Source organism: Rhinolophus sinicus, chromosome 17 (assembly GCF_057876585.1).
Source record: "Rhinolophus sinicus isolate RSI-liver-muscle chromosome 17, RSI-T2T, whole genome shotgun sequence".
NCBI classification, from domain to species: Eukaryota; Metazoa; Chordata; class Mammalia; order Chiroptera; family Rhinolophidae; genus Rhinolophus; species Rhinolophus sinicus.
The window spans coordinates 6,274,847-6,294,224 of NC_142517.1; positions in this window are offsets into that span (position 1 = coordinate 6,274,847).

Below are 19,378 nucleotides of genomic sequence, written 5' to 3' on the forward strand. Positions count from 1 at the left end.
GAAGAAACAAATGGATAAATAATGAAATCCATGGGCGGGGTGGGGAGGGAGAACGAAATCCCACTGATCCCTTTTCACATGACAAAAATACTTCGTGGGTCGGATACTTCAAAAAATAAGTCCTTCTATCTGCTTTGTTGTACTACTCATGTATTGACTGTACAAAGCAATAATAATAATGCCTTCCTGGGCTTACAATAAATATAATAAAATGTACTTCAGCAATGATATATAGGTTGTGAGAGTAATCAATTTTAAATAAAATTTAAAGTATTCTAGTGTCCTCGTATTTTCTGACAAAAGATAAGAGGAACTAATATTTGTCTTCAGTAAATCAAGTGTGAGTGTTTTATGTTTGATTGTAATCACTAGAAGAATAGAAAATAAGTGTATAACATCTATAACGGGTTGCGTGATGTCCCCAAAATGATGTGTCCACATCTTAACTCCCGGAACCTGTGATCGTGATCGTATTTGGATAAAGGGCCTTTGCAGGTACAATAAGTAAGTTAAGGATCTTGAGATGACATCATCCTGGATTACCCAGCTGGACCCTAAATGCAATGACAAGTGTCCTTATAACAGACAGAAGAGGAGGAGACACAGACACACAGAGGAGAAGATGAAGGCAGAGACCGGAGTGATGCAGCTACAAGCCAAGGCCTGTGAGGAGCCCCGAGAAGCTGAATTGGTGGGAAGGATTTCCTCCTAGAGCCCCTGCAGGGAGCCCAGCCCTGAGGACACCTTGGTTTCATACTTTTGGCCTCAAGAACCGTGAGGGAATACATTTCTGTTGTTTCAAACCACCACATTTGTGGGAATTTGTTGCTGCAGCACCAGGAAACTAATACAACTTCCAAGTTCACAGAGAAGAAAAAAGAATTTTTAAAAACGAGAATATAGCTATCACTATCATTGTCACAGAGATGACCAGGAGTTTGCAACATACAAACCCAACAATGGGCTTGTACTCAGAATATATAAAGAGCTCCCATAAATCAATAAGAATAAAAACACAGCAAAATAGAAATGTAGCCAAGAGATTTGAACACAGTGTACCAGTAGATACATGCAATTTGGCAGGGAACTGCAAGACAAAATCACAGTGTGGAAGTACCACACACCCAGTGGAAAGGCAAACATGAAAAAGATGGACGATACCAAGAGGTGAAGAGGACACATGGCAATGAGAACACTCACATCACTGGTCGCAGTGTAAATTGTAAATAGTAAATAGAAAGCAGTAATAAAAATGTGCAAACTGCAGCTGCATACAACAACATAGAACCTCAGAACACTAATAAGTGAAAGAAACCAGATACAAAAGACTAACATAGTGTATATAATTTGTTTCTATAAAAAGTCAAAACTAAATTACTGTATTTTGGATGCTTAAGAGGTAAAAGAATAATTCAAAGCAAGGACGGACGACAAAAGCTGGAATGGCGGTGCTCTCTGTGTGAGGGGGGAGCGGTGACTGGGAGGGTGACGGGTGACTTCTGGGATACTGGCAACGGTTGATCTGATGTGTCCTTATGCTGCAAATTTCCATTTTGTGCACTTTTTGGTACTGTGCTATATTTCATAAAAAATGGCTGATACACTGTGGAATATTAGAGGGGAAAACACAGGTAAACTGCAAGGGAGCGAGTGACTGAGTCTCCATTGCAGTGAACACTCTTCCTTGCTATTCTTAAGTTCATTGCCTGAAATCAAGGAAAAGATTGGGTAGAAGTAGCACCGTCCTGAGGCCTGGGACTCCGATATGTGGGCAGAGCGGGGTGCTGACACAGGAGGGAGGCCATAGCTGAAAGGTTGTGAGACCTGGAGCTAACGACCTCCAGAAGCCCATGTCCAGAGCATGTGAACCCAAATTCTGCCACCACCCTATGGACCACCTGGAGATGGAGTTTCCCAGAGTCATGGCCCTATGTGTCTTGCCCCAGAAGTCCCACGATCTCTCCCAGATCAGAGAGGAGCCTGATTCCAGTGGGGACGGTGAACCTTCCGATCCAGGAGCTGCAACCCCAGCTGAAGGAGGGTCTGCCTTGAACTCAGGACGTTAAACTTCCAAGGACACATGACCTTAGATCTGTCCACAGTCAGCAGCCACTTCAGCATGTCTGACATTCTGCACAGTGAAAGTTTCGGTAGATCAAAAAAATCAGCCTGGCAGACCCAAGAGATTGGACACGGCTCATGTGTCCTGGGCATCACAGACTTACCCTGGATGCCACTCCTGGGAGGTTTGGTGAGAGTTAAATCCTACTGAGACTTGAAAGTGTGCAAGGAAATGACCAACACAAGAAGGAAGACCCGCTTATCTTCAGACCCTAGAATTTGGACAGTAAGCCCAAGACTGTAAGTCATTGCATCACTCCCAACTGTGCCATGGGTCCCACACTATGACACCCTCACCTGACACTGAGGAGGGAGTCTCCTGGAGGAATTGAGAGGCTATATTTTTGCTGAGTCATTCATGGACCCCAAATTTCACATTCACCATCGTCATCCACTGTCTATCCCCTTTTCTGACCTGAGCCCCCCAAGAGGGTGCAAAATGTGCTTTCTTAGAATCTACTCCTAAGAGGATTCAAATTTTAGGCACTCTCACTCCCACCCAAGATCCCCAGGAAAGACAAATAAGACCCCACAAAAAGTGCATGTGGGAAAGAAGTACTGTGATTAAGCTCTGTCTCCTCTTAAGCTCTTTTCACTTTGTTTTAAATTTTTTAGAATATACCTATGGTAGGATAAATAAGAAACTGATAACATAGTTGCTTCTAAGGATAGGAGCTAGGGAGCTGGGGACAGAGAGAGATAGGAGGGAAATTCACTGTGGATCCTTTGTCACTCTGTAATTTTGTGCCATGTCTGAATAATACCTATTTTTTAAAAATCAAAGGAAAAAATGGCATAACTGAAAAAAAATGTTTTAATGGTTTAACTAAGTTAAGAGTTAATTAAAGAATGAAAAGAATCGGGTGCTAATTTAAGAAAGGGATTCAACGCTAAGTACTAACTATTGTCAGCTATTATTCATCTATAATTGTTCTTCCTATAACCACATCTGGAGTTATCAGGCAAATTGAATTATTTAGTGAGTGAAAAGAATAAGCCACCACATTTCTCATAGGATCTGGCCCACTGTCTTGAAAAGAATATGCATTTGATTAATAAGTAATTAATAAATAATCTTTTTGAAAAAAACAAGATTTCTTTTGTATCGAAAATATTTTTCCTAAGTCAAGAATTTTTTTCCCTAATCAAGGCTATGCACAGTGTTTGGCATTAGGCAAAACATACAAATAAGTCTGAGAAGACTGGATGGTTGATTTCTGGGCCTGGGGACTCCACCCAGGACTCCAAATCACTCTTGAACATTTTTTAGCGAAAGATCAAGCTCTTGGGTGTTCTCTGAGCATCTAGAACAAGAAAGCATGACTATAGGTACAAACAGATACCTGAAACTAATGCTTCTAATACTCTTCCTCCATTCTCTCCCTTGTGATAACTTCAGTTCATTAATTCTACAAATACTTATTGATCATATTGCCAACTCAACTGACTTTTCCTACCACAGTGCATAAGCAAGGTGGGTCATTTTTATTGGTTTCAAAATGGTTGTCATGGGCAGTGACAGGAAAGTTGGCATTCATTTTAGGTTTCACACCCACCCCTTCCCATTTTCCAGAGAGCAGGCCCTTTCTCTGCCCAGGGAAGAATCAAATGCATGACACACCTGTACAGGTGAAATCTAGCAAGCAGTTCTCTTGACTGACTTGTCATTTATAGCAGAGCTTCAAGACCTCTGTGTGGGGGACGCACTGCCATTTTATACATGGAGGTGTTGGATAAAGGTAGATTCACTTAGCTCACTAGAGGTGGTAGCTTAATAGATGCTCAAGATGGTCTCTTATGCTAAACACCACTCGCACTTTCCCTCTTCTCTGTGTAAATTCGTTTACTATATTCCAAAGACTAAACAAGTGCACCTCCTTGAGTGTTCAGCATCAATAATCAATCCACTACATTAAAATGTCTCTTCAGCCATTTTTATTTGATACAAACACAAGATCAATATTAATGTATCGTAACAATGTGAGATTTTGTACTCAATGGCATTTATTTTCAGCATGCAGAGTTTGTGTCTGCAAAAGCTGGTATGTTCGTGCATAGATGCATCCTCACAGCTGCATCTAACCTCTCCCCTAACCTTGAGATCTGCAGACCCCTCCGTCCCAGGGTGGCTACCACAGATGAGCACAGTAGAAGAGTAACTTGAATGATGAAGACTGTGCCAGGCAGGCAGTTGAGTGCTCGGTTAATACCTGGAAGGTAAGGAGCTGATCTACCATTCCTTGGTTACAATAACAACAAGGTGTAACCAGAAAGGCAACTGATGCATGTGCTTTTAGTAGACACAAAAAGAGAAGAGGATATCTCTAAATAATAAATGCAAGCTGTGTGTAAATAACATAATATGAAAAATTTTAAATAAAAGGACTAAAAGCAATCACCAGAACCTTCTTGATAATAGAGCAATGACATTAGCTTATGTTTTCAGAGTCCTTTGCTTTTCACTGTGGACTCACTCTGACTCTTACAACAAGTGTACCCTGGACAGTACAAGTTTTATTATCTGCAATGATAAATGAAGAATCGTGAGTTTCAGACCTATTAAATGAGTTGTCCAAGGTCATAATGTTAATAAATCATTGTGCAAGAACTTTTAGCCCTAATGTTCTTCTCTAGATAGGCGCCAAGGGTAGCCCAGGAGGACTCATTTCTTCCCCTCTCCATGCTTACCATGGCTTTGCTCAATTACAGTTTGCTCATACTAAGTAGTGTTAGAAAAGTAGACCTGGGCACTGATAAAAGAGAACTGACATCTTGGAGCTGGGAGGACTGTGGGTGGAGCTGGGCCCCCCCTGTTGACTCTCTAGCCCTGACTTCCTGTTGAACTTTGTGGTAACTTCAGGGGGAGGGATGCTAATAAATAGAATAGCCATCTTGGAAGTGGGCCATTATTTTTTTTTTCTTCGTGTGGGAGCTAGTTGGAGCCCTGAGTTGGAGGTGTGTGTTCCCGCACTGCGGTGGTGGTTTTTGTTTCTTTTTCCTTTTTTCCCTGAATAAACCATTTTCCTTGTGGATTTAGCTGGAGAGTTATTTTTGCCAGTCAACAGCACTAGAGAGAGGAAAGATGCCAGCAGTGCAGGTGGGTAAGTGGTAGCCTACCTGGCCTGAGGTTACGTGAATGGGGAGAGGCCAGTGTGAAGATACTCTGAGCTGTCAGTAATCAGAGGAGTCAGGAGGTAAGACATGCAGAGACCACAGGCCAGGCCACATGATGCAATGAGGGGCTGGAGAAAGCAGCTCATTAATGACTCAGGGTAACAGCTGTTAGGTGGCAACAAAAGTTGAAAGGCCATAGGGTGTTAGATGAGGTTAAACAGGATCAAATACATGGTGATGGAAGGAGAACTGACTCTGGGTGGTGACCATACAATATGATATGTAGATGATGTATTACAGATTGTACCCCTGAAACCTATGTGATTTTACTAACAACTGTCACTCCGATAAACTTTAATTTAAGGAAGGAAGGAAGGAAGGAAGGAAGGAAGGAAGGAAGGAAGGAAGGAAGGAAGGAAGGAAGGAAGGAAGGAAAAAAAAGAAAAGCCATAGGGCGGGCCTCACATTTTATTGGGGTACAGTGAGAATTTTGTGCTTGTTGTTGCTATTGGTACCACCTCATCCCTAATGCAAAAAAGACAAAGATGCGTTTGGTTCATGGGATCATGGGTGGTTCTACTGACCTCATTGTAAATCTTGGGTATAGGCTGACACACCACCCAGCTCAAGGAAGCACACTCTTCCAGAAGCCTAGGTAGGGAAAGGCCCCTCTGAAGATCATCAGGAGCAAGTCACCTGGACCCTCTTCAGCAGAATAAATCGGTCTTCAGGCACAGATGCCAACCCCCCTTCCCTAGAAGGGGCTGTGCCCAGCTTTGCAAGCAGCTAAACCTCTCATGAGGAAACCGGACTAAGGGGAGAAGTTGTCCTGGGAATGTGGACCTGCCTGGAAACTGGAGACCAAGTCACATGTCAAGCTGCAGAGACATTTGGGGAAGTGATCATATCACCAAAGGCTTGACCATGGACGCTAAGTGAAAGAGAAAGTGCCCATGAGTGAGCATGGGACTGAGGGGTGGGGTCTGCCCTCAAAGATCCATGTGGCCCACGCTGTGGGAAGCACCTTCCTTGACCCTTTTCATGACCTGCTTCTTACTCTCAGCTCTGCCTGTTTCCCACTCATTCAACCAAGGAGCACCCGCTCTGTCTCCTTTTTTTTGAATAAATTTTTTTATTATTTTCAGGCGTACAAAACAACATAATGTTTAGACATTTACACCCCTCACAAAGTAATAACCCTCCCCCCAAGTCTACTACCCCTCTGACATTGTACATAGCTATTACAATACCATGGACTATATTCCCTATACTGTACTTTACATCCTGTGTATATATGTGTGTATATATATATATATATACACACACACACACACACACATATATATATATATCTCCAGAAAAATGTATACACATTTTAAGAAAGGAAAAACTATTAAAAACTGTAATACTCAATATATACCGATAACAAAAGATGAATACAACTCACGTTTGAATTCTGCAATTACAAGAGGTGCTCAAAGTGTTTAGCATCAGCGTCCAGACACTTCCAATTACGGTGAACTACTGCTTGAGCAACATTTACCAAAGTGTCCACTTGTGTATATTTTTTTGGCACCCCTGGTACATATTTTATAGTTGACATTCAATACTATTTTATATTAGTTTCAGGTGTGGTTAGGCATTTATATAATCTCTGAAGTGATCCCCCCAATAAGTCCAGTGTGGGGAGTATAATCAATAGTGTTGTAAAGACCATGTAGGGAGCTCCCTCTCTTTTGACTGGGGCTCCCTATGATGGACCCAGAGCCCCCACCTAGCACCTACTTCTCACATACTCAGCATTAGTTTTCTTATTTTCTGTTTCACTCAGAAGAGGGATGTTTTTAATTGCCCTTCTTTGCCTTTACTAGGCAGAATCATCCCAAATGAAATCTTCTAGCTGTTATTCCCATCTGTAATTTGCAGAATTGATCTTAAAGCAGAGCCTAACCAATACATACATGGGCACAGCCGTTGCTGCCTCCTTTTTTTGTTAATCTCCCTAAGGATTACTGACATGGGTGACAAGCTATGCTTGTGTGGATATGGCAATAGATCCTGATTATCGAGAAAAATCTCTTAAAAGACACCATTATTAACTAGATATTTTTTCTATTCCATTTTAGAACAAGAAAGAAAGTGACAAAAACAAGATGATATGTCATATTTTGGTTAAATGTGAGTTTTATATCAACATTTCTTTAGCTGTGACCTCCAGAGTATGCAGAGTATGATACACACATAAAATGATCTATTGGAGTAGGCAAAGAAACTAGTTAATATTTATTTTTTAGACTACAAAGAGAAAATTTGTACTTACTAACATTTAATATATATGGATGGAAACTGTGTGGCAGAGATTTATAATCTCACCAAACACTCATGAGCTCCTCTATATTTCCCAGCCTCCCTTGCAGTTATGTTGGAGTCAGGTGACTAGGTTCTAGCTAATGGGCCTGATGATCATGGCCTTCTCATTATTACTGCAGTGACCCTAGGGGCAAAGTGATAACATAGAGAAGTTCTGCCTGATCCACAGCAAACTTTTTGACAGTGAGAAATAAACTTTTCTTGTGTTAAGGCACAGAGACCTGGGGTTTACTAGTTACCACAGCATAGCCTAACTTCCCATGACTAATGCACCCTACCTTCTAAGTGAATGTCAGATGTTCATGTGTCGCTTGCAGTCACTGAGATGTCCTGAGAGAGGCGTGTTGTACTGAGGCACTGAAGGCCTTCTTTCATTAGACTGATTCCGTACATTAGAGCACACTGCATGTATACAGACCTGATTAGGTGAATTTGGGGCTATCTTATCTCATTTAAGCTACACTAACCATGACAAAATGAGTGACTGCCTTAAAACACAATCCTCAAAAAAAAAAAAAGCTAAACTAAAAATGTAATCGCAAGAGAATCATCACACAATGACAGCTGTGTTTATCCCTAGTGTAACCTCGTTGTCACCACATTACAAGATTTAAAAAAAAGACAGCCTAATTCAAATTGAGATGAAAACAACTGAAAAAAAAATCAATGTTATCAAGAAGGCTATTTGAATGTATTTCATTTAATAAATATTTATTGAGCACCCGCTATGTGCCACATACAATCTAGGTGCTGGGGATAATACAGTGGACAAAATAGTTCTACTCTTAAGTAGATACCACAAGCACATACCTAAAATGGAGGGTTTGAGAGATGCTGTAGGGAAAAATGAAGCAGGTGGGGATAGGATAGGAGTGTGTGGAGATATATATATATATATATATATATATACATATATATATCACCTTCTGGTAAGGAGACATTTGAGCAGACCTTAGAAGAAGTAAGGAAATGAATCTTATGAATACTAAAGGGAGAGAGCTCCAAGCAAAAAAAAAAGAAAGGAAAAGAAAAGTGCAATTGCAAAGGTCTGGGGTAGAAATTTCCTTCATTCAATCTGGGAGGTCTGCCTGGTTGAGGAGGAGTCAGTGAGAAGGAAAGTGGAAGGTAACATAGTCCAAGCATTGGGGCTGAAAAAGGTGAAGGTCATGTAGGGATCTATAAAGATTTGGGCTTTTACTGTGGATGAGATGGGAGGCACTGGACTGTCTGCACAGAGATGTGACAGGACGTGTTTTTAAATGATCCTCTAGCTGTGTGTTGACGTAAGGGAACTGAGAGTAGAAGAAAGAAGACCAGACAGCAAGCTATTGCATCTGCAATATAGATATATATCCACTTTCCGTTAATAGTGAAATTCATTCCAGGTGTATAATTGAGTCTTTAGCTAGTAATTATTAATGCCATCACAATTAGCAAGACAATTAAAAACCAAAAAGAACTAAGATGCTTAAAAACCAGAACCTGAAAACAATTGCCTAATTTTTCTGTTTGCTTATATTTAAAATTACTGGATACTCAATACTTCAAAAATTCCACTAAGCTTGGTAATAATCATTTAGAAGTTCCTTTGAAGTCTTTTACTCGGCAGCAAAACCCTCATTAGAAAAATATTCATTAAACCCTTAAGGAAAAATGACTAAACTGATACATAGGAACCAATACATATCAACAAAACATTTTCCTTTGTCAACAAATCTAGAAGAGATTTCACTAAAATTTTAAAGATAAAAGTATTAGAATAAATTATGTGGTGGAAAATATTAGCTATACAGTTGGATAAAAGCACAGATGTTTCCAGTATCTCAACTTACGTATTTTTTAGGTTCTGTTCCAGTAAGGAGATGTATGATAAACATTTTTTATGTGCCACAACTGAAAGCTTTACTGGAGAAGACATCTTCATAAGAGTAGCTTTTAAAATAAAAACGTTTGATGGAAAAAGAGTGTAGTGGAACTCTTGATGGAGAGGCGGCTTTGACTGGAATTTTAAAAACAATTTCTAGGTGAAGAGTACGGAGAGCCCCACATGTGAAATTCATGTACCGCATCCTTCAAGAGTAAGCTATTGCTGCAAAGATTGGCTGCATTTACAAAGGTAAAACCTGTGCATTCTTATTGATTGCTGTGTAACAAATTACCACAAACTGACTAGCTTAAAACAACACAGATTTGCCATCTCATAGCTTCCGGGGTCAAGAGTCTGGGCATGGCTTAGCTGGGTCTAATGCGCCAGTGTCTCTCCCAAGGCAGCAATCACAGTCAAGGGCAGGGTCAGGGTCTCATCTGAGGCCCAATTGGGGAAGGATCTATTATTGGCAGGTTTCAGTTCTTCACTGACTATAAGACTAAGGATCTCGGCAACTGGCTGGCTGTCAGTTGGAGGCCACTCTCAGTTTCTGGCAACATGGGCCTTTCCATACAGTAGCTTAATTCCTCAAAGCCAGCACAGGAGTGAATCAATAGAGATAGTCACTAACTGGACAGAAGTTAGAATCTTACTGTGCTTCCCCAAAAATCAGACTGGGTCTTATATTAAGGTTTGCTCCAAAAGATGCATTAGGGCTTATGTTCAGGGGATGTCCTCCTGAAAAATCATGCTAGGGCTTATTTTCCGGTTAGGTCTTATTTTCGGGGGAAACACGGTATGTAATATAATCATGGATGTGTCCTTTCCCATCACCTTTGCCATATTCCATTGGCTAGAAGCAAGTCACAGCTCCCATCCACACTCACGGGAGGAAACTCCACAGGGGAGTGGGTACCAGGAGGCAGGATCATAGGACTCACAACCTGTAAGATGTGGTAGAATCTGTGTGACATTTTGTAATGAGTTAGGAATGACCAGGAAAATTGTTCATTAGGATAGAGTTTCAATGGCTATTTTATGACAAGATATATAAGAGGATTGTCAAAATTAAAAACAATCAAGTATGTTTTCTTTATAAAATGACAGGTGTTCCAGAAAAATAACTGATAATGAGTAACAACCTAGCAGATGCTTTGAAAAGAAAAGTTAATGTTCCCTTTGAAAATAAAGGTGATGCTTTAAAGACAATTAAGAAATGACTACAAAGAAACACAGGGAGGATATACTGGAAAACAGGAAAGTTGATTATCTTCAAAGTGCAGAGGATATGGAATGAGGGCATTTAGGAGAGAGTAACACTTCTCTGAATTTAACATTATGTATTTGTTGACTTTTTATGTTTGTTGAACATGTTATGTTCAATATATTTTAAAAAGAAAATTAAATCAGTAAGGATAAGAAAGGAAAATAAAATATAAAACTGAAATTAAACTGTAAAAACAGAGGGAGAAAAGAAAATGTCTCTATTACCTTTCCCACCAACACAACAAAACCAACGAAATATACTCTCACTTTCAAAGAACAAATTATGAAAAGAATTTTTGTTGTTTGGGGTCTGCATTCCTTTTGGTTTGAAAGGGATAGAAATAGAAAATTTTCCAAATCTACTTTGGTGGCAGAGATAAAAACAAAGTAAGAGAGAAAGAGAGAGAGAGAGAGAGAGAGAGAGAGAGAGAGAGAGAGAGAGAGAGAGAGAGACAAATGACTACTTATAGAGAAAGTGTTTTAAAAATGGATGTTTAAAAGCATGAATGTTCACCAATATCACTCAAAACAATGTAAATGTCACCTATAAAAACTCTAATATCTACAGAGAAAATAAAATTGGAAAGAATTTGTGTGTGTGTGTGTGTGTGTGTTTTAATTTATTTTTTAAATTTATTGGGGTGATAATTGTTAGTAAAATTACATAATTTCAGGTGTACAATTCTGTATTACATCATCTATAAATCCCATTGTGTGTTCACCATCCAGAGTCAGTTCTCCTTCCATCACCACATATTTGATCCCCCTTACCCTCACCTCCCAAATGAGGAAGTTCGTGAGTTTTAAATCTATTTGTTAAATTTAAATATGTATGCTTATTTAATTTAGCTTTTAGGGGTTTTTTTGGGCGGGGGAAGTGCTCTTTCCTCTCTCACAAGAGTGGAAAAGAGAGAGAGAGAGGAGGGAGGGAGAGACAGAAGGAGAGAGAGAATCCCCACATATACTAGTCACCCACTGAATAAGTTGAAGGCTTAATTTGACCTAAAGGGCCACAATTTGCTCAGGGGAAGAGGCAGACTTGGTGAGACCATCTTGAAATTCCCTAGAGGAGATCAAATGTCGGTGACATTGAGGAAGCTCAGCATGGATGTTCACGGTTGTGCCCCGTTAGCCCCTGGGTCTTGACACAGGGTCTTGCAAGAGTCTTGAAACAGAAAATAAATTTGCTCTTGGCCTTTAAACGAACTTAATTTCAACTCCACTTAAATTTTAAAGTATTTACCATGCCAAATTAGTTCTAGTTCATGCTATGTTATGATTTGTCCTACTAATAATGAAAAAGTAAATTGGCTAAGGACCTATTTGTGACTGGATTCATTGAGAAGGCAGAATCACCAGCATGAATCCCCAGCTGCATTTTCTGGAGAACAATCTGAACCACTTAATTAAGCGTTGGGCAGAGCTCTATTTTCCACCAGTAGGTGAGGGTACCGGTCCTGGACCCACTCACCTTCCGCTCCGTTCCCCACATGCCTCCATTTCCTGGTAACCCATAAAGCAAAGCAAGCACTGCTCATTAACTCGCCTACTGCTTCTTGAAAATGCGTTTGTTTTTAGTAACTGTACACCCTTGAATTAATGAGTTTTATACATTTTGTATAAAATTGTACAATGAAGGGGAACATAAAAAACAAAAACCTTCTTCTTCCCAGAACACTTGGTTCAGTTCCCACATGGTAGCTGTTCTTAAGCTGCGTTTCGTAGAGGATTTCCACATGTGCATGTGGGCTATATTAGCACATGACCAGATAACTTCGATAGTCTGTCTACTCCTCATCCCTGGATATTCTCTAAGTAAATTAATATATCAAATCCTCTTTGAAGTCTTCCAGCTAGGACACCTACCCACTTTTGTTTAACCTAACAGTTCCTAAATATATTTGACCACGGGACATCTTTTATTTTTTTTCCTAATTCCTTTTTATTTATTTTTTGTTTACTTTTTTCAGTCACAATTGACATTTAACATTATTTTGTATTAGTTTCGGGTGTCCAGCACAGTGTCAGACATCCATACAACTTATGTAGCAATCTCCCACTTAGTCCAAGGGATATCTTCTCTTACTAGAACGCTATCTTGGCTTGGGTCGCCCTGATAGCCTAGTGCAAGAAGTTTCTTTGGGGAATGATTGGAGGAAACACCAATAGGAGAGTGAAAAGTGAGACAGGGAAGGGAAGACTGCCAATAAAGTTACATCATCAAACCAGCTGCCACCACGTTCTTGTTGGGGAACTGAGAGTGGGTGTTTACCAAGCTCCTTCCCAGATGTACCTGGCCTGCTGCACACAGATGCAGGGACCTGAGGGGCAAGGAGAAGCCCTGTGACAGAGATACAGATGCTGGCGGCTGGAAGGCAGGCTGCTACGATGGGATGACCCCAGGGGCTATTGGCTGGGCACCAATATCTGCCACAAACTCTTTTTGACCTTGCTCAACATCCAAGCTGTGTTTCGGACTGCGGGAAGCACTGACCTCTATGTTGGGTCTGTACAGGTAAATAATGGTGACAATTTGGATAGACATGGCCCTGGGAGAGGAGATGGGAACACCTGAAGAAGAAAAGTACTGCAGAAGGAAAGGACTGAGGACTGATTGGGCAAGAGATTGAAACGAGCTTAGGCTCAATGCTCACAAGCGTTTTGACCAAGCTGGGAAGACAAGAAAGTTGAAGGACGATTCTAAAACGGGGTAAAAATAATATCTCCAGCTTTTTTCATGAACATGATGCCTCAAAAGCCAGAGTGTTCTAATACAGAGCAAATAGAAATAAAGTAACGAATGCCAAAAGGCAGAAGCAATAGTAATATTTTGAATGTGCTTCAGAGCAGAAAGTCACATGAAAAAGAATGTCCCTTCTAAGAGCCCAAAATTAGAGTGGCCTCTGATGACGGACCGTTTCCTAGTAGTTAAAGTAAGATAGAGTTCATTTCAATCCAATTCTAATATCATTCTTTAATCCCAGAGTCGTTTCTTTATTATTATTGTTTTATTTTGTTTTGTCTGTTTCCAATGGCCTTTTTAAAAAGGCTTCTTTTCTAAATCTTTACTGTCCAAGAGAATGTTCTGAGATGGTGGAAAAGTTCCATAGCTGTATTGTTACACACAGCGGACACTGTTCGCATATGCTACCAAGTCGTTGAAATGTGGCTAGCGAGACGCTAGTACTGAATTTTTCATTTTATTTAATTTTTGCCTAATAATTTAAATTTATTTAATTTAAATTTGAATTTAATTTTAAATAGCCCCGTGTGGCTAGTTGTCACTATACTGAACAACGCGTCTTTTAGATTAACCTAGAAAACATAGAGAGTCAATAGTTCTCAGAGGGTGTCTTTAGTTACAGGAGGAAATCTTCAGTGGTCTGGTTTCAAGTATATGCCTCACAAGTTCAGAATCTGACTTGCCAGCACCTCCAGACCAAATCTGTCTCCTAGCCATGAACTCACATTAGACAGACCCAGAAGACTGAAGTATAAAACCACAGGGAAATTCTAATTTGTGATAGAAATAAGTGACGTGCAGTAAGCCAAGCTTCTTGAGTCAACTTGACCAGCCCAGCCCTTCCATACAGCTGAGCTGAACAGGAATTATATAATTAAAGATGATCTTACATGAATGACACGAAAAAATTATACCACACAACTCAATTTTTAAAAGCAAAGGGCATGAATCGATATTTCTCCAAAGAAGATACACAAAAGCCAACAAGCACATGAAAAAACGCTTACTATCACTAATTATTAGGGAAATGCAAATCAGAGCCACAATGACATACCACCTCACATGCATTAGAATGGCTATTACCAACATCATGGGGGGGCAGGGATAACAAGTGTTGGCGAAGACGCAGAAATTGGTATTTTTGTGTGTTGTTGGTAGCAATGTGAAATGTCATGGCCACGGTAGAAGACGTCTTCACAGTTTCTCGAAAAGGTAAATGTAGAATGACTACACAATCCAGTAATCTCACTTCTAAGTTCATACCCAAACAGACTGATAGCAGGGATTCACACAGACCCGTGTTAGCCAGTGTTCATGGCGGCATTACTCACAGTAGGCAAAAGGTGGAAACAACCCAAATGCCCATCTGCTGATAAACGGATAAACAAAACATGACGTATGCGTACAATGGAATACGCATATGATTCAGCCTTAAAAAATAAGGAAATTCTGATACATGCTACGACATGGGTGAACCTTGAAAACATTATGCTAAGTGCAAGAAGCCAGAGATAAAGGGACAAATATTGGATTACTCCATTTATATGAGTTAAGTGAAACATGAAATTCACAGAAACAGACAGTAGAATGGTGGTTATCAGGGTCTAAGAGGAGGGGAATGGGAGTTACTGTTTAATGGGAATGGGGAGTTATCTGTTTGAAACGACGAAAAAGTTCTCGAAATGGATAGTGGTGATAGCACAACATTGTGAATGTACTTAATGCCGATGAATTGCACACTTAAAAATGGTTCAAATAAAAAACTTACGTTATACATATTTTACCATGAGAGAAAACAAAAAAGAGAAAGTATGTCATAAAAATACTAAAACTCAAAATGTATATGACCATACCATTGCTTCCTATAGTTAGAAGATGTAAGTGAAAAGCCACCTCATAATTAGAAGGTTGCTAGGTGACCATGGAATTAGACCAGAGAGAGGAGGGTGGGTGGATGAGAGAAAGGCTTAGGAGAAATCGTCTTATCAGTGGGTCTATTGCCTCTTTACCCCTTTCCCCATGTCTTCAAAAGCTAAGGTTAGGTCAGTGGGACCAGACAGTTGGAAACCCGGCTGGCACCTCCCCTGAGCCAGGGACCTTTCCTGTAGATGGGCAGTGCCCGCATTCTTCTGCTGACTTTTCTTTACTCACAGAGATAACAGGTCTGGCCTCTGATTGACACATTCTTCCTTTAAACATGCTTATACTTTCAACAAAATTACTGTCACCAACCACTATGCCTGAAAACCATCTGTCTCGGTTAAGTGGCTTTCCCTTTGTCTGCTTTGTCTGCTTTTATTGCTTCCTTTATCATTTTAAGTTCTTATTGCCGTGAGGAAAGGATGAATCTCTACAGACCCCTTCAACAGCAGGAATTGCAAGAATCTGCCCAGCTCCTGACCTCTTTCTAAGGAGCCAGAGCTGTCTGCCTCTTTGCCTGTGTAGGAAAAGAGGGCAGCAGTCAACGGAAATCACTTGAAGAGTTTTACATGCCACATAATTAATAAAGTGCTATAGGAAAGATTAGGACAGAATTATTGCCATTAATAAATAAAGATGAAACAACAGGGCAGACCTAATTTGCTCAGTTCCACTCGATATATCTTTCAAATCACCAACACCTTGTCCTCTAAGAGATTTATGAAGCTAACGGCTTAAGCATTATCTCTGCCACTGGGCCCAGAAGCTCGAACAGAGCCTGGAGGAGGGAGGGAGGGGCGGGAAGGAGGGAGGGCGCGCACGGGGAATGTTCTTGTTTTTGAAGAAATATATGTTCCTCCCAGAATCTGCATAGGAGTACAGAAATTAAATATAGAGCCGCTTCCAGGGCTATGGTTTCTTTAAGCCAGTAGGCAAAACATGGTATAATTTACAGCAGAAGAATGTATGCCATCATAGTTGAGATTTCTTATTGAAAATATACTCTTGTACATATTGTCACTTTTATTTAAAATGACACTTTCCCACACTCGTGCAGCCAGCAGTGCCAAAACATCATCTGCAGTTTGAAATTTTAGATGGGTCTTTAGGTTTCTTTTGTGCAATAGTTAATATTTTGTACCCTATGAGAATGGGATGGAAAGTTAACGAGCCGACTTTCTCAACTAACTATAGGAGTTGAAAGACTTGACTTTTTAAAGCACACGGGAAAGATTATTTTACTTTGAAGTCAAGTCATTTGTGATGATTGCAAGTAATTGGTTGTATGCAAACATCACAGGAGACAGAGGTATCGGTGTTTTTCAGATTTTTTCAGATTTTGCAGCCTGACTTCATTAACAGTTTCATGTGATGAGAGAGTCAGTGACATGACCCTGCAAATAACTGCTGATGTTGTTAACACAACGCTCTTAGAGAACTCACATCCCATCTGAATAGGACAGCCATGACCTCTGCTAGGAGTTTTGGCAGTGTTTGACGTATTGTGACCTAGATTACAATCAGGAACCCAAGACCGCCTGGGTCCTACCCTGCCTGTCACTCCTCCTCCAATGAGATTCCCAAATAAGTTATTCAGCCAAGAACAAGAGCAGGTGAAAGTCAATGTCATGTCAGTAACAGCTGCTCCAGCGCTTCCTAATGAGCGAGGGTGAAGTTTGTTTAGATATTTATGGGATCACATATCTGCAAGTCCATGCATCTGGGCTGACATGGCTGGACCCAAGATGCACTATTATCGCCAGAGCCTGTCCATCGCTGCCTTTTGCTTGTCTATCTTCTAGGGCAGCCTCATTCTCAAGCAGGGTCTCTGCTGCAGGAGCCCAGTCTACCCAGGTGTGCGCTCTGCCTGCTTAGCAACCATAAGGAGAGCTGTTGGTCCAGCGAAAAGCCTGGGATTAACTCTGCTCTGGTCTGACTTGCATTACCTGCCCATCCCCATCCCTTTCGCAGGACAGGAGTATGGAATATGCTGACCAGCCAGGCCTCACTCATGCTCCATAGCAGGAAGTGGGGCAAGCTGCACTTAGAGTCACATGGTCCCGGAGTGCAGAAGGGGCAGTTCCCCAGAAGAAGAATGTCGTAGGGCCAGCACAAGAAGGAGGAAAGGGGTGCAGGAAGAAACAGCAGATATCCTCTATACCCCAAAATCCACATCTTGGAGGTAGCATGTTTAGAAAGAGTGAGAGAACTCAAGAAATACTTGTGGAAGGTGTGACGTTCTTTCTCAGTTGTAGGCCTAGGCCTGCCCCACTGTACTCATTAGATTATAGATGGTTCACTGAGCTCATGGCTGTGCCCTTCACTTAACCTTGAGTGTCATTATAGGCAGGGATATGTTTTTTTATCTCTCTAACCCCTTCACATGGAAACGGATCTTAGTAGGTACCCAAGAAGTGTTGTGGGATGAATTTTCAAGAAGGAGATGTAGGGTTTACATGAAATGCCCTTTAAGATGTTTGCTTTAAAACTTAGAACATGATCCTGGAAAACTCAGCAAACCTGGATTAGCTCTCAAAGTACAAACTGTGAACATCTTAGCACAATGTGACACTTGCAGTACTATAGGCTTGTTTTCCTAATGCAATTACACAGTCTGAACAACTTCCTTCAAAAGTGTTATCTTGTGAAGGAGACAGCGTGGCTCAGTGGGAAAAATGCAGGTTTGGGCATCAGAAGGCCTCAAATCCCAATTTCACCGCTTATCAGATGTTGGGAAAATTACTTAATTCTATCATCTGTTTTCTCATCTGTAAGGATTATGTAGTAAGCTGTGTGTAAAGTGCCTGGAATACTCCCTTAGCTACTCAATAAATGTTGGCCCTACCAGGCCTTAGGAGGGAACCTACTATGACCTACCCATTGCCCAGGGACCCAAGATGGCACTGGGAAGACCCTGGGCACTCAGCAATGAGACACCACTGCTGAAGAAAGCAGCTGCTGGAAGCAGGAGACTGACCATCAGACTGGGGAAGGCTGGTTTCCTGGATTCTTCTTCTCTGTTGGCGCCCTTTTCCTTTGTTTTCTGTTTCTCTCAGTTTCCCAACTTGGAGGGCAGAATACACACAAGGATGTAATACTGAGGCATTGGACCTTTCCATCTAAGGAGCAAACACCCTAGTTCATCAGATGACAAATGTCATCAATGTTCTTGGCCCCCTTCCCCTCCACGCTCATGCTACTGACAGGCCCTCTGCCCTCCGACCTGCGAACATTCTGTCATGTATCCAAGGACAGGTGTCCGTCCTCTGCACCAGTGTTCCCATCTGTCTTTAAAAGTGGGTTACAGTTACATGCTTAAAGTAAACCAGGCAATATAATGAGGAAAAGGGAATCTGATAACCAGTCAATTTCATGGGGTGAAAAGTTGGTCAATTAAATTGATTGGAAATTTCATCTCACAAAACAAAACTTGTTTCATTTATTCATGACTAACATGTGGGGGTTAGTTCCCACCTAAGTTTCTTACCCTCTATAATCACTTCCTGGATACCTCATACCCCCCCCCCCCCTATTAATTCAGTGTCATCGCTGTGGCTATTTTTTTTCTTCTGTTACCTTTGTATGAGCTCACTCCCTTACTTTTTCATGCCTAATTTATTTTTTCCAATTAGTTTTGTGCTCCTTCTATATGAGTCATATTTCTGAGAATAATTAATCAGAAACTGGGCTTTGTTTATTAAGTGCTCACTTGCTGACGCTTCTGGATATGTCCAGAACTTGGAGATAAGTATTCATTATGCTTTCATGGGTGGAAGCACTGCCCTAGGTGTTTGTGGAGAGAAGGCACTGAAAATAGAAACAGGAGATCAATGGGCCCAATTGCCACAAGGAAAACCAGATTGCAGGAGTGCCATCAAGGTATAGATGTGGGCGGATTTGGGAGTGGCTGGAAAACTTCCCAGAAGGCAGTGGCCCACGGCTGCTATATCTTCCCACAGTTACTGGTCTCAGCCAAA